Raw genomic sequence first — 11,466 nt, 5'->3', positions numbered from 1 at the left:
ATTCTTACCACAAAATTTGAAGAGCTCAAGATGGGGGATGATGAACTATTTGATTCATTCTATGGGAAGCTCAATGAAATTGTAATTGCTAAACTCAATCTTGGGGAGAAGATTGAAGATACTAAGGTGATGAAAAAAAATTTGAGGTCCTTACCGAAGAGCTTTCGGGCAAAAGTCACAGCCATAGAGGAAAGCAAGGATTTGGATGAAATTAAGATCTAAGAGCTTATTGGATCACTTCAAATGTATGAGCTTGGACTACCTTCCCACAAGACGAGTAAATTGCTTGCTCTTAAAACCATCACCGAAAGAATGGATGATCCTTCCAAAGAAGATGGAGTGGAGAAGGAAGTAGTATATCTTGTGAAAAACTTCCGAAAATTCCTGAAGATGAAGAACAGTGGAAAACCATTCAACAGAGGGAAATTTTCATCTTCAAGAGGTGATAGAAAAGAGTTTATGAGGAAAGAAGGGAATGATTCTCAGCCTTCTTCAGACATTGTGTGCTATGAGTGCAATGGCCATGGACATCTAAAGAAGGAGTGTCTAAATTTTCTAAGGGGAAAAGGCAAGGCTTATGCCACGACGCTCAGTGATACAGAATCTTCTAATTCTGACTTAGAAAAGAGTTGTGACGAAGAGGGAAACTACTCCGTCTTCATGACCATTGCTCATGTGGAGTCATCGGATGATTTTGGTGCACTTGTAAAGGAGCTTAGTAAGCATTCTGATTCAGAGTCTATTGGGATTGTGGAAGAATCAGATGCTGAAGAGGAAGAGAATACAGCTAATCTTCAAGAAAATTACTCCTTACTACTTGAGAAGTCGGGAGAGTATTCCAGAGTAGCCAAGGTAGTTGTAAGGAAAATGAAGAAAGCTGAAGAAGATTACAAAAGTCTCTTGATCAGATATAAAGAGGCTAAGTGTGAGATTGAGACACTAAATGGCAAGTTGTCTGAAGCGTATACGAAGGTGAGATTTCTTGAGCAAGAGGTTGTGCAAGCTCATGCTAAGATAGAGAGAGTCTCCTCTTAGAAGTTAGAAGATGTTATATCATCTCAAAAACCTTCTTCAGACATGTCCGGGCTGGGATACAACGAAGGAAGCTGCTCATCAGCCAAAGTCACCAAAGAAGTAAAGTTTATGAAGGCAAACGAGACGGTTGATGAAGAGCCCATTCTTGAGAAAGTTGAGGATGTAAAAAAGAAGAATGTGGTTGAGCATCGAATGGTGAATAAGCCCCGAAATCAATCTGTGGTTAAATATGAAACCAGAGGAAGATCTCTCCCAAGATCACAATGGGGTCCTAAAACGGATTATGTGTGTCATTATTGCGGACAGAAAGGACATACCAGACCCAATTGTCAAAAGCTAAGATCAGACAACAATGCAAGCACACCTCGATCATGAGGAAGGAGAAATGACATGAGGTCTTGGGGTGGGGAGCAAACAAGAAGTCAAAATCATGATCCCGGTATGACGGATATGATGAACATGATCGATGTCTTCACTACTTGCTCGGAGAGTTTTACCAGAAGTTTTGAAAGTCCAAACTCTTGTACCCAATCCGTCAAGGATATCACCCCAAATGCACGTGACATGTGAGTGAAGAGGGGTACTCATGCATAAGCATTATAATATGTCCATGCATAAATTCTTTCAATGTTTAGGGACATTTGCTGTTGCATCATTTCATGCATTGCTTTCTTTTTGCTGCTGTTCTTTTATCTGTTTTGGTTTGTGCCAGTTATTTTCTTGTTGATATTACTTTTCTTGTTCTGTTTTGGGTGTGTTCAAAAAATTCAAAAACCCATAAAAATTGAAAAATCTCAAAAGTTTGATCACTTGTTTTGTGTATGTCACATGTGAGTTTGGCCTAGTACCTTTCGTACTTATGGCATAGTGCATTTACGATCTTGGCTTGTTATGTATGCACTCATTTATTTGTGGGAGAAATCTTGAACACTATGTGTGACTGTTGTAAATAGATCTTCAAGCTTGTCATGAATGATTAGTCAATAGTCTTGTTGGTCTTGATTCTTGCATAGACTTGTATCTATATCTCTTCCCACTTTATTTTTATGTTTTGCAAAAAGAGCTCACCAAATGTAAATCTCCAAAATGAAAAGAGATATTGAGCTGCAAAAACCTGTTGCACACACTAGTATTCGACTAGGAAAAAGGGAAAGTGACTCTTCTTAATGTTTCTTTATGGTGCTCAAAAAGCCAAAGGCTAATCATTAATGTTGAAATATCATAAATTTCAAGCACCAATCTCAAAATGAGATGTTCTTGTCCAAATAAAATAAATTGGACCAATTGTTTTGCCTTATGCAGAAGCCAAATGAAAAGTTTCTAAGTTTTGTATTCAATGTGTGGGAGGTCATATATACTCATTTCTATAATAGAGATAGTCCACTTGATTTCATATCAGTTGTGTATGACTCGATTGAATTGATCATTGAAGCTTCGCTCTGGTCTATAGACTATTCCATATTTCATTCTCACACACAACACACAAGACTTTGATTCAATCAATGCCTATCTCATTGTGTGATTGTACATGTTCAAATGTGATGTGTATGCTCAAGAACTGGTTGATCAAACCCAAAAAGATTTTTGAGTGCTTTATTTGTTTTTGGAAGTGATTTTATACTTTCGTGTCTTTTGATTTTGTTCAAAATGTTTTTATGTGCTTTCCTTCAAAAACTGGTTCAGGGGTTATTTCGCGAGAAGCTCGTGACTTAGAGCTTCCCAAGAAAAGGGCTTAAAGGGAATAATTTTTCAATCATGTCACACAGAAACTCTCGCAACTGTATCGCGACTATCTCGCAACCAAAGGCTTCTCGCGAAATGTTGTTTGGCCAAAAATTGGACTTTTTCAAAATTCAGACAGAAGGTATCGCGACTGTCTCGCGACTGTTTTGCGGCTTACAGCTTCTCGCGAAAGTTTTTGTGCTTCAGTGGCCATTTTCGCGGTTGTATCGCGACTGTGTCGCTACTCTCTAACCCGCGAAAAATGCATGTTTTCAGTTTTATATTGCTGATGTGACAGCTTTTCAAATCAAAACCTATTCCCTCTCTCAAACTCTTTCAAACCCTTTTCTTCCAAAATTACTATTCCATTCAAACTCTTTCAATCCAAGCTTCTCTTCTGCATTTTTTCTTCAAGGTATGTCTTGCAAACTATTCATTTTTAAGTTTTTACTTAAATTTTGCAAGATTTTTGTTAGGGTTTTGTTAATTGGGGTTTTTTGAAAATTTGGGTTGGTTTTCTAAATTGGGTGTTAATTTGTCATTTCTTTTGTTTGGGCTGTGTCCCTTTTGTTTTCTGTGTATCTGTGTTAGCCCCTTGTGGCATTTTAACTTGTATTGAGGGTAGTTTTTCTCATGTTCATGCATTGTTCATGCTTAGAGTTCATATGTGCATGTTAGGTGTTTGATAAAATGTCCGAGTGACATTTTTGTGCTTTATTTAATTCATGTGAGTTCCAATTTATGAATTTCCATATGTTTAACCTTACTTCACTTGGTTTGGTCTTTGTTCATGTGTTTCCTATACTTTGCTCATGATGCACTCACTAGGCACACACCTAGGCACTCTCTAGACTCACCCCCATACATCTCATGTTGCACACACATGCATCAGCATATGCACACAGATGCACACACATGCACAGTTACTTACTTTCATGCACTGTGCTTATTTTTCTCTTGTTTTATATGTTGTTGCATATTCCTTGAGTTGGTTATGATCTGCTTTAGGATTGTTTTCATGTGCTTTAGGATTAACTTGAATCTAATCAAGTGTTTTTGTTTGTGTGTTTTGTTTTGGTGTTTATGCACTTGTTTCCTTTCTGCTTTGTAAAATTGTGCAGATGTCTCCCACCAAGCATGCAGCTAAGAAGAAACCCTCAAAGCGTGCACACACTGATTCTGATCATTTCAAGTCCACGGAAGCAGCTATGAAGTACAATGACTGCTATAAGGACAAGACGATCATCATGGAGAGAGTGGTTCAGTTAGAAACTCTTTAGGACACTTTCGTCCCTGACGTGTTCAAAGATAGAACCTAGACCAAGCTGCTGAACCCAACAGGGGTTGTTTATTCAAAGATAATCAGGAAGTTCTTCTCAAATGCCACAGTCAACGGAGATTGTATTGAGTACTAGGTAAGATACAAGGAATTGTGATTACGAGAGAGATAATCCAAGACTTTTTGGAAGTTCTTCCTCCATCTCAACCAATTACAGTTGCATATGAGGACAGACTGGGCTCTACTGCTGAGATGATTACAGCTCTTGGTGGTGAACTGAAGAAATCATCCATGAACACCATCAAGTTTTCTCCGGAAATGAGGACACTAAGTTATGTGATGATTCATAATTTGTATCTGATCACCAATCTCACCACTCTATCTGCTTCAAGAACAAGATTCCTGTATGATCTCTTTACACATAAGGAGATTGACATTTGTGGTCATATCATGCATGTCCTGAAGAAGAGCATCACAAAGTAGAATTCACGAACTATGATGCTGTTCCCCTCCTTGATCATGGGATTGATTGCCAAGGCAAAGCCCAAGCTACCCAGTGGCCTCACAGTTGTTCAGAAGGACTACCCCATTGGTGGTCATACACTGACTAGAAGCACTGCACACATCAAGGGCTCCAAGACTGGTGTGCATACCATCCCACAGACTCGTGTTGAGCAAGATGAGGGTGGAGATACAGAGGAGGAGATTGATAGGTTCACCTCGACTCCAAAGCCAACTGCACAGCCATCATCTTCAGCTCCACCACAAGGCTTGAGCAAAGTTGATCTATTACTAGCTAAAATGGATCAAATGTCTACAGTGATGGATTCTCATGTACAGCACACCGTGGACCAGTTTGCATATCTTTAAGGACAGATCACTGCACTATCGTCACAGATACAAGACTTGTCTATGGAGCAAGGCTCGGATTCAGAGTCAGATCAGTTCTAGCCCTTTGGTCATTCCAGTCAAAAAGGGGGAGAAAATTTTGAGGGGGAGCTGGAGAAGAGCTTGCACAGCGATAAGGGGAGCATAGCTTAGAAACATAGTAACATTGGTTATTAGTCTTACAGACAGTTTAATTCAGTTTATTTTAGTTTTTATAACTGTTTTACGGCTGTTGGTTTAAAGCTTTGATACTCTGTTTTTATTTCAGTATAATTTCAGTAGTTCTTTTGTGTTATTTTCTTTGCTTTGTAGCATGTCTTGTTTATGCCCATGTTACTTTTGTAAGCTTTTAGGGTTTGTTTAAGTGCATGCTTGTAGGCTGTTATGGTTTGTGCCATGCATATGCAGTGCCTTGCTTATGCAGCCTTTTTTGCTCCTGCAGCCTTTTTTGCTTGTGTACTTGATGTTTAATGTCATACATTTTACTTAAGTACAACACTCTTGTGCCCGTGTAAGATTGTTCCTAAATGCAAATACTTCGTGTATTTCGCATTGGTTGAGTGTTGAATTTGCAAATGATACTCTTCAAATGAGCTTATCATTTTGCATGTCAGGATGTTCATTCCTCGTGTGAATGAGCATAGTGATCACTTTTGTATAGTGATTGCTTGTTTGATCTTGCCATGATCTAATGTTTCTACTTCATTTTGCTTGATCATGCTATTATTGCTTCATATGCTTTTCAAGTTTTTTTCTGCATACAATGATGTTATTGTGTTGTTGTATTTCAGGAGATACTTGTTCATATGTTTCAAGAGCTTATTAGAATCTAGAATTAGGTGTGAGTGAGTTTTACCTTTGTTCCCAAACTCACGTTTAAGTCTAGAGTCTGTTTTAGGGTTTTGTCACGGAATAGCCAAAGGGGGAGATTGTAAAGTTGTTATTTATAACTATAGATTTTGTTGGCTTTTATTCCGTGCCAAATTTGATTGTAATCATTATCAATCGTTTATACCCTGTATCTATTGTGGGATTTGTTTTAAGGGATGTGTGATAGAGAGAGAGTGTGAAGACTCAAGCATTTGAAGGCTAAAGAATTTTCATGGGTATGTCATGACCTAGCTTCCCGCGGAATGAATCATGTGCCATGCACATGCTGGAATGCGAAGAGTTAGGCTAGGTGGAGACAGCTGTGTCTTGCGAGTATCTCGCGGGTAAGGCCTTCCCATGAGACACCCGCAAGGCAATCTGTTCTGCCAGCCTATACTGATTGACTCACACTTTCTGTACCTATCCTATATATACCCTCATTACCCACAAATGTTGAGGAATGCTTCAGAGAGAAAAACCTAGCCAAACACATTGAGAATTAGAGATTGTCATCCCCACCTTTCTCTATACACTTGCTTGTGGTATCTCCTCAACCCTTCCTTCTCCATTTCCACACCATTGAGAGGTTGATAGCCCAAACACTTACCACACCCTTTGAGAGTGCTGTTTGACATTTTGGTGCTGCTGGGAAGTATTGGAAGAAGTCTGGAATGGCAAATGCAATATGGAGCTTGTTGCGGGATCTGGGGTGCTAGACAAGACACAGTTCCGAGAAGCCTTGTTGGAGTAGAAGCTTGGAGGGCTTAGGTGCATCGGGTAGATTAGGCTTGGAAGGTCTCTTGCTAACCCATGTATCCCAACTAACTCTCTAGTGGATCGATTTCCGCTTAGAAGGCGGCGGAGAGGTTTTTCACCGAGTTCTTCAGTTTCCTCTTCGAAAACACGTCTCGGTGTTTCTGTGTTTGCATCCTTCGTCTCTACTCTTTTATATTCCATTATACTGCTGTGTTGCTTAGTTTATGGATTAGAGTAGCTTATTTGTTCATCCGCTCGCATTTACACTATTCCGCACTTTGTAGTAAGTTAGTGTAAAATCTATCGAGCCGTAACTTTAATTGGAGGGGTCTAAATAGCTCTTGTGTTTTCAACACAATTTCCGAGCTTTCAAACATTACAAAATAAAAATATATGCAAATGCATAAAGTTTTAAAATTTCCTTTCACAAAGTTTCATATTTTGAAATCATTGTGTGATATGATAGTTTTACTATCAATGTTATCAGCTACATCTTTTTCAATGTACACAATCAAGCAATTATTAATTTATTAACCACTCATTCAATTACTAATATATTGCCTAAATAAGTACGGATATAAACAAAATGCATTATCTTTTTGAAAATATATTTCACATCAATCCAACAAATTTGGCTAAAGACTAAAGCAAGCATTAACACATTAGCTATTTAAAAAGTGTGCAATTTTTATATATAAAAATTTAGCGATTTTAAAATATGTCATTTAAAAACACAATTTAAAAATCACAATTAAACATTTGATTTGAGATTTTAGGCTAATTTGTTTGTTTGGACAATTTTTGGGAAGTGCTATATTCACAATATTTTTGCAACACTTTCACAATAAAGCCTAGGTGGTAAGTTTTTACTGGTTCTAATTTAAACTTACTATTGAAATTATTATTTTTTACCAGTAATAACCTATTATTTAGGATTTGTTACGAAAATATTATGAAAATTGCATTTTTTGCAATTTTTTTGTTCAACATTCAATGGACCAAAATTTTAAAGAGGTTGAATTTTATTTTTGATGGGCTCAATTGTTATTAAAGGTGTTCAAGTTTTTTAATTTTTTTTTAATTTTAGGGTTCTCAAGTTTTTTTCTAGGGTGGGTAAAAAATCCATATTAATTTAAAACTCAAAATTTTTTAAGGTATATTAAAATAAAATTAAAAAAAAAATAAATTGGTTCCGTGACCCCCCTTGTTACTTGGCGCCGCCCCTGACCTGCCCAAGCTACAACCTGTACTGGCGTCTTCTGATAGATGGAGCGACAGATAATAATATTCAGGCTTTACGGAAATGTTATACTAATTTTGTGTATCAATCATGGTGGAAGAAAAAGACAAACACAAATAATGACATTAATCCAAACACGTCAAAGAATAATAGCTTTAACCTTTTCACAAAAAAAAAAGCTTTGACAAATTTCCTTGTTTCTTTTGTTTGGGTATCATATAATTTCATCAAATGACCTTAGCTGCGTAGACAATGGGCTTCCATAGACATGTTCAAAGGAGATTATTTGAGTATGTTATGAACTTGGTAGTGTGCATGCAGAGCTGCCATGAGCATGCTAGCAGGCCTAAAAGAGGTTATTTGGACATACCGGCTTATTTGTTACGTATGGTATAAAAAATATATATATATATATTTTTTTTTTTTTTTTTAATATAGATTTTATGTTAAATATGTGACCAAAATCCAAAAACTAAAAACTAACTTATTTAAAAAAAAAATTTAAAAAAATTGAAACAAAACGCAAAGAGCTAAAATTATCCCCCCATCTAATTGGGACTTTACTACCTAAGAATTTTGTAAACCTTGGATTTAGATGGCACATATAATAACTAATCATGTCAAATCTTATGGTAAGCTTTTTCAAACAATCAAGATAAACTCAATTGTATATTAGAGATACGTGTATCTTGTTGGAAAGCTTGTCGTGTTCCATTTAGGCTTTTACCCCCATTCGATTGTGAAGTGGACTTTGAGCTGTAAATGAGTTAGAATATTCTCCATTTCTGCGCCTCACAACTCGTGGCTGAGTTCCTTTTTACTATAATTAATTGAGAGCATTGCTTAGCATGCTGAAGAAACTTTGTCTATCATATATCATATGTAACAATATATTAAATTTGAAGGCTCAGTTTTATAAATTAAATAAAAAAAAAAATTAGAAGCTCAATTAAGAATCTAAAATTTGATTATAATTACGCTCTGATTTTTTGTCAAGTTTCATTTTAATTATTCAATACTTTTATGCTAAGTATCTTTAAATTTTAAATACATTCTCATTTTATGCTAAGTGTCATTCTAATTTTATATTAATTATATTTACATATAAATTCATGTCTTTAAACTCAGATGTTTGAAATACAAGTTAGTTTGGAACTTTGGAGAATCAATTTCAAACTTCCGGACCTAGTTTTGAGCTTTTTTTTGGAACTTTTATGTAATTAGTGTAACTTATTGGGATTAGGACATAATAAAAATAATGTTAGCAATAAGGTCATAAAAATTTCATTTGATTTAATTATAATTTGCCACCTTAATAGATTATGAAAAAATTCCTATGTCAACCCTAATATTGATTTTCTTTTTTAAACAAATCTCCACGAACAAAAAGAATCTTAAATTACTCTTTACTTTCTCTTTTCTATTCTTCCATTTATATGTTTTATTTTTCTTTTCTTTTGAAGAGAGCAAAGATCCAAAGACTTCAAAGGATTAGAAAATTGTCAATTTATCCAAATGTTACGTACTTTGTAGTTTGTTAGGTTGCTTAGTGCAAGTTGTTTTTGACTTATTACAGATATTAATCTTTATCAAAAATAATATTTATACATTATAGATATGAATCAGAAAAAATCTTTTTTTTTATTTATAAATATATAGGACAAAATAAATAAGAAAATGATTACACTCACCGACTAATCATTCGGATCATTGAATTGTCACATAAAATTGAATTGTCACATAAAATATTGAACAAGTACCCTCTATTATTAAATATATCCTTTCCGGATGGTACGAGTATGAGTGTGACACATTTATTAATTTGATGAGATTTTAATATTAATAAACCAAGATGTACATATGGCGTGTTTCATAGCAGTTTCATCAATTAACACAAATATAATATGTACTGGCTCAAAAAATAAATGTAATATGTACTTCTATATGGAGTTTGGGTTATGTTTTTATTTTTAATAAATAATAAGCGAAGCTTCTATTGATGAATACAATGTGTTTGGAATACAGCATCCAAACATCATTGTATATAGATGAAAATGTTCTTCTAACAAGGGAACGAGAAAGTTAGTTGCCCTCCCTCACATGAAAAAAATTACATCATTATAGCAAAGACATTAAAACATGAATCCTAATAACTTTTTATTGATTTGATATTTTGAAAATCTTACAGTTGGATTATATGTTTTATATATTCTAAACATGCATGTCGAATTTCATGTCATTGAATGTTAATCACTATTCAATCCATAAACCTCATTTTTTATGCATATCTTTAAAGTACAAAAACTTAAAATATACACATTTGTAGAAGATATGTTTAACAATATTTGATTGGAGCGAAATTTGGTATGTGTGTTAAAAATATAAAGAATATGTAATCCAATTGTGAAATTTCAAAATATCAATCCAATAAAAAGTTATTAAATGCTGTAAGATTGTTGAAAGTTACAATTAGTATAACTAAATTCAACTCTTATATATATATATATATATACATAGAGAGAGAGAGAGAGAGAGAGCAAGTTACACCTCTAGTATAACTCTAAAGAGTTACACATTTTCTAAAACATTAGATAAGCAGATCTAACGGTCAAAAAAAATGCACTCATTAATGCTGATATTCTTATAAGGATCTCATTTATTATTCTTATTTATAACATTTCATACCTATTTCTAATCCCAAAGATAGGTATATTTTTCTCACTCTCTCTTTCTAATCCACTACACGTTTCTCTCTCCTCCATTGCTTTTCCAGCTCCATTTTCATAAGATTCCATCTCCACAGCCTCATAGAATCTAATGAATAAAGTTCTACTTAAAATTGTAAGATTAACACGTAAGGGTAGGGCATTAGGCATAGGTGTTGTGACGAGTTCTTTTTTCTCTAATTGGATTTTGAACTTGTTTTCTTTTTCTTTCTTCAACCTTCACCGACCTTTGATCTTAAGGATGGCAAAAAAACAAAGATAACCACCCCAAGCCAAAGTTAGGCTGGTCAAATGGATATTAAAAGAGATGAAACGTCCTATATATGCATGAAATTAGAATATTAAATTCGTAACATGTATTCATCCAAATATCATCACACGCTTCATTAGTATTTTTTTTCTCAATATAATATAGGAATAAGTGTTATCCAATATTTAGTCAATGTTTATAATTAATTATATCCAACTAAATGTTTAAAAAAGATTGTGGTACCTACCATCCTTAATTAATTATACAAGTCTTGATTTAGTTATCGGACACGTATATCATTTTTCATGTTTTCTTTTGGGAAAGATTTAAATCTCATAATCTTTTTCTATTAAATTGATAAATAATTCTATGTGGATGTGGATGTGGAACCTTATGAAAATAGAGGTGAAAGAGCAATGAAGGGGAGAGAAATGTGTAGTGGATGAGAAAGAGACATCAAAAAGAAAAATATACCTATTTTTGAGATTAGAGATAGGTATGGAATGTTATAAATAAGGATAATAAATAAAATCCTTATTAGATTATCAGCATTAATGAGGCCATTTTTTTGACCATTGGATCTACTAAATCCAATGGTTTAGAAAATGTGTAACTTTTTAGAGTTACACCAAATGTAACTTGAACCCAAAATTCAAGTCAAATCAAATGACTTGTACATTTTATTTACTTTCTCTAGTTA

The sequence above is a fragment of the Quercus suber genome, unplaced genomic scaffold, assembly GCF_002906115.3.
Source record: "Quercus suber isolate HL8 unplaced genomic scaffold, Cork oak 2.0 scaffold_9, whole genome shotgun sequence".
Taxonomy (NCBI): domain Eukaryota; kingdom Viridiplantae; phylum Streptophyta; class Magnoliopsida; order Fagales; family Fagaceae; genus Quercus; species Quercus suber.
The sequence above is the reverse complement of the archived record's forward strand: the minus strand, read 5'-3'. Positions refer to the sequence as shown.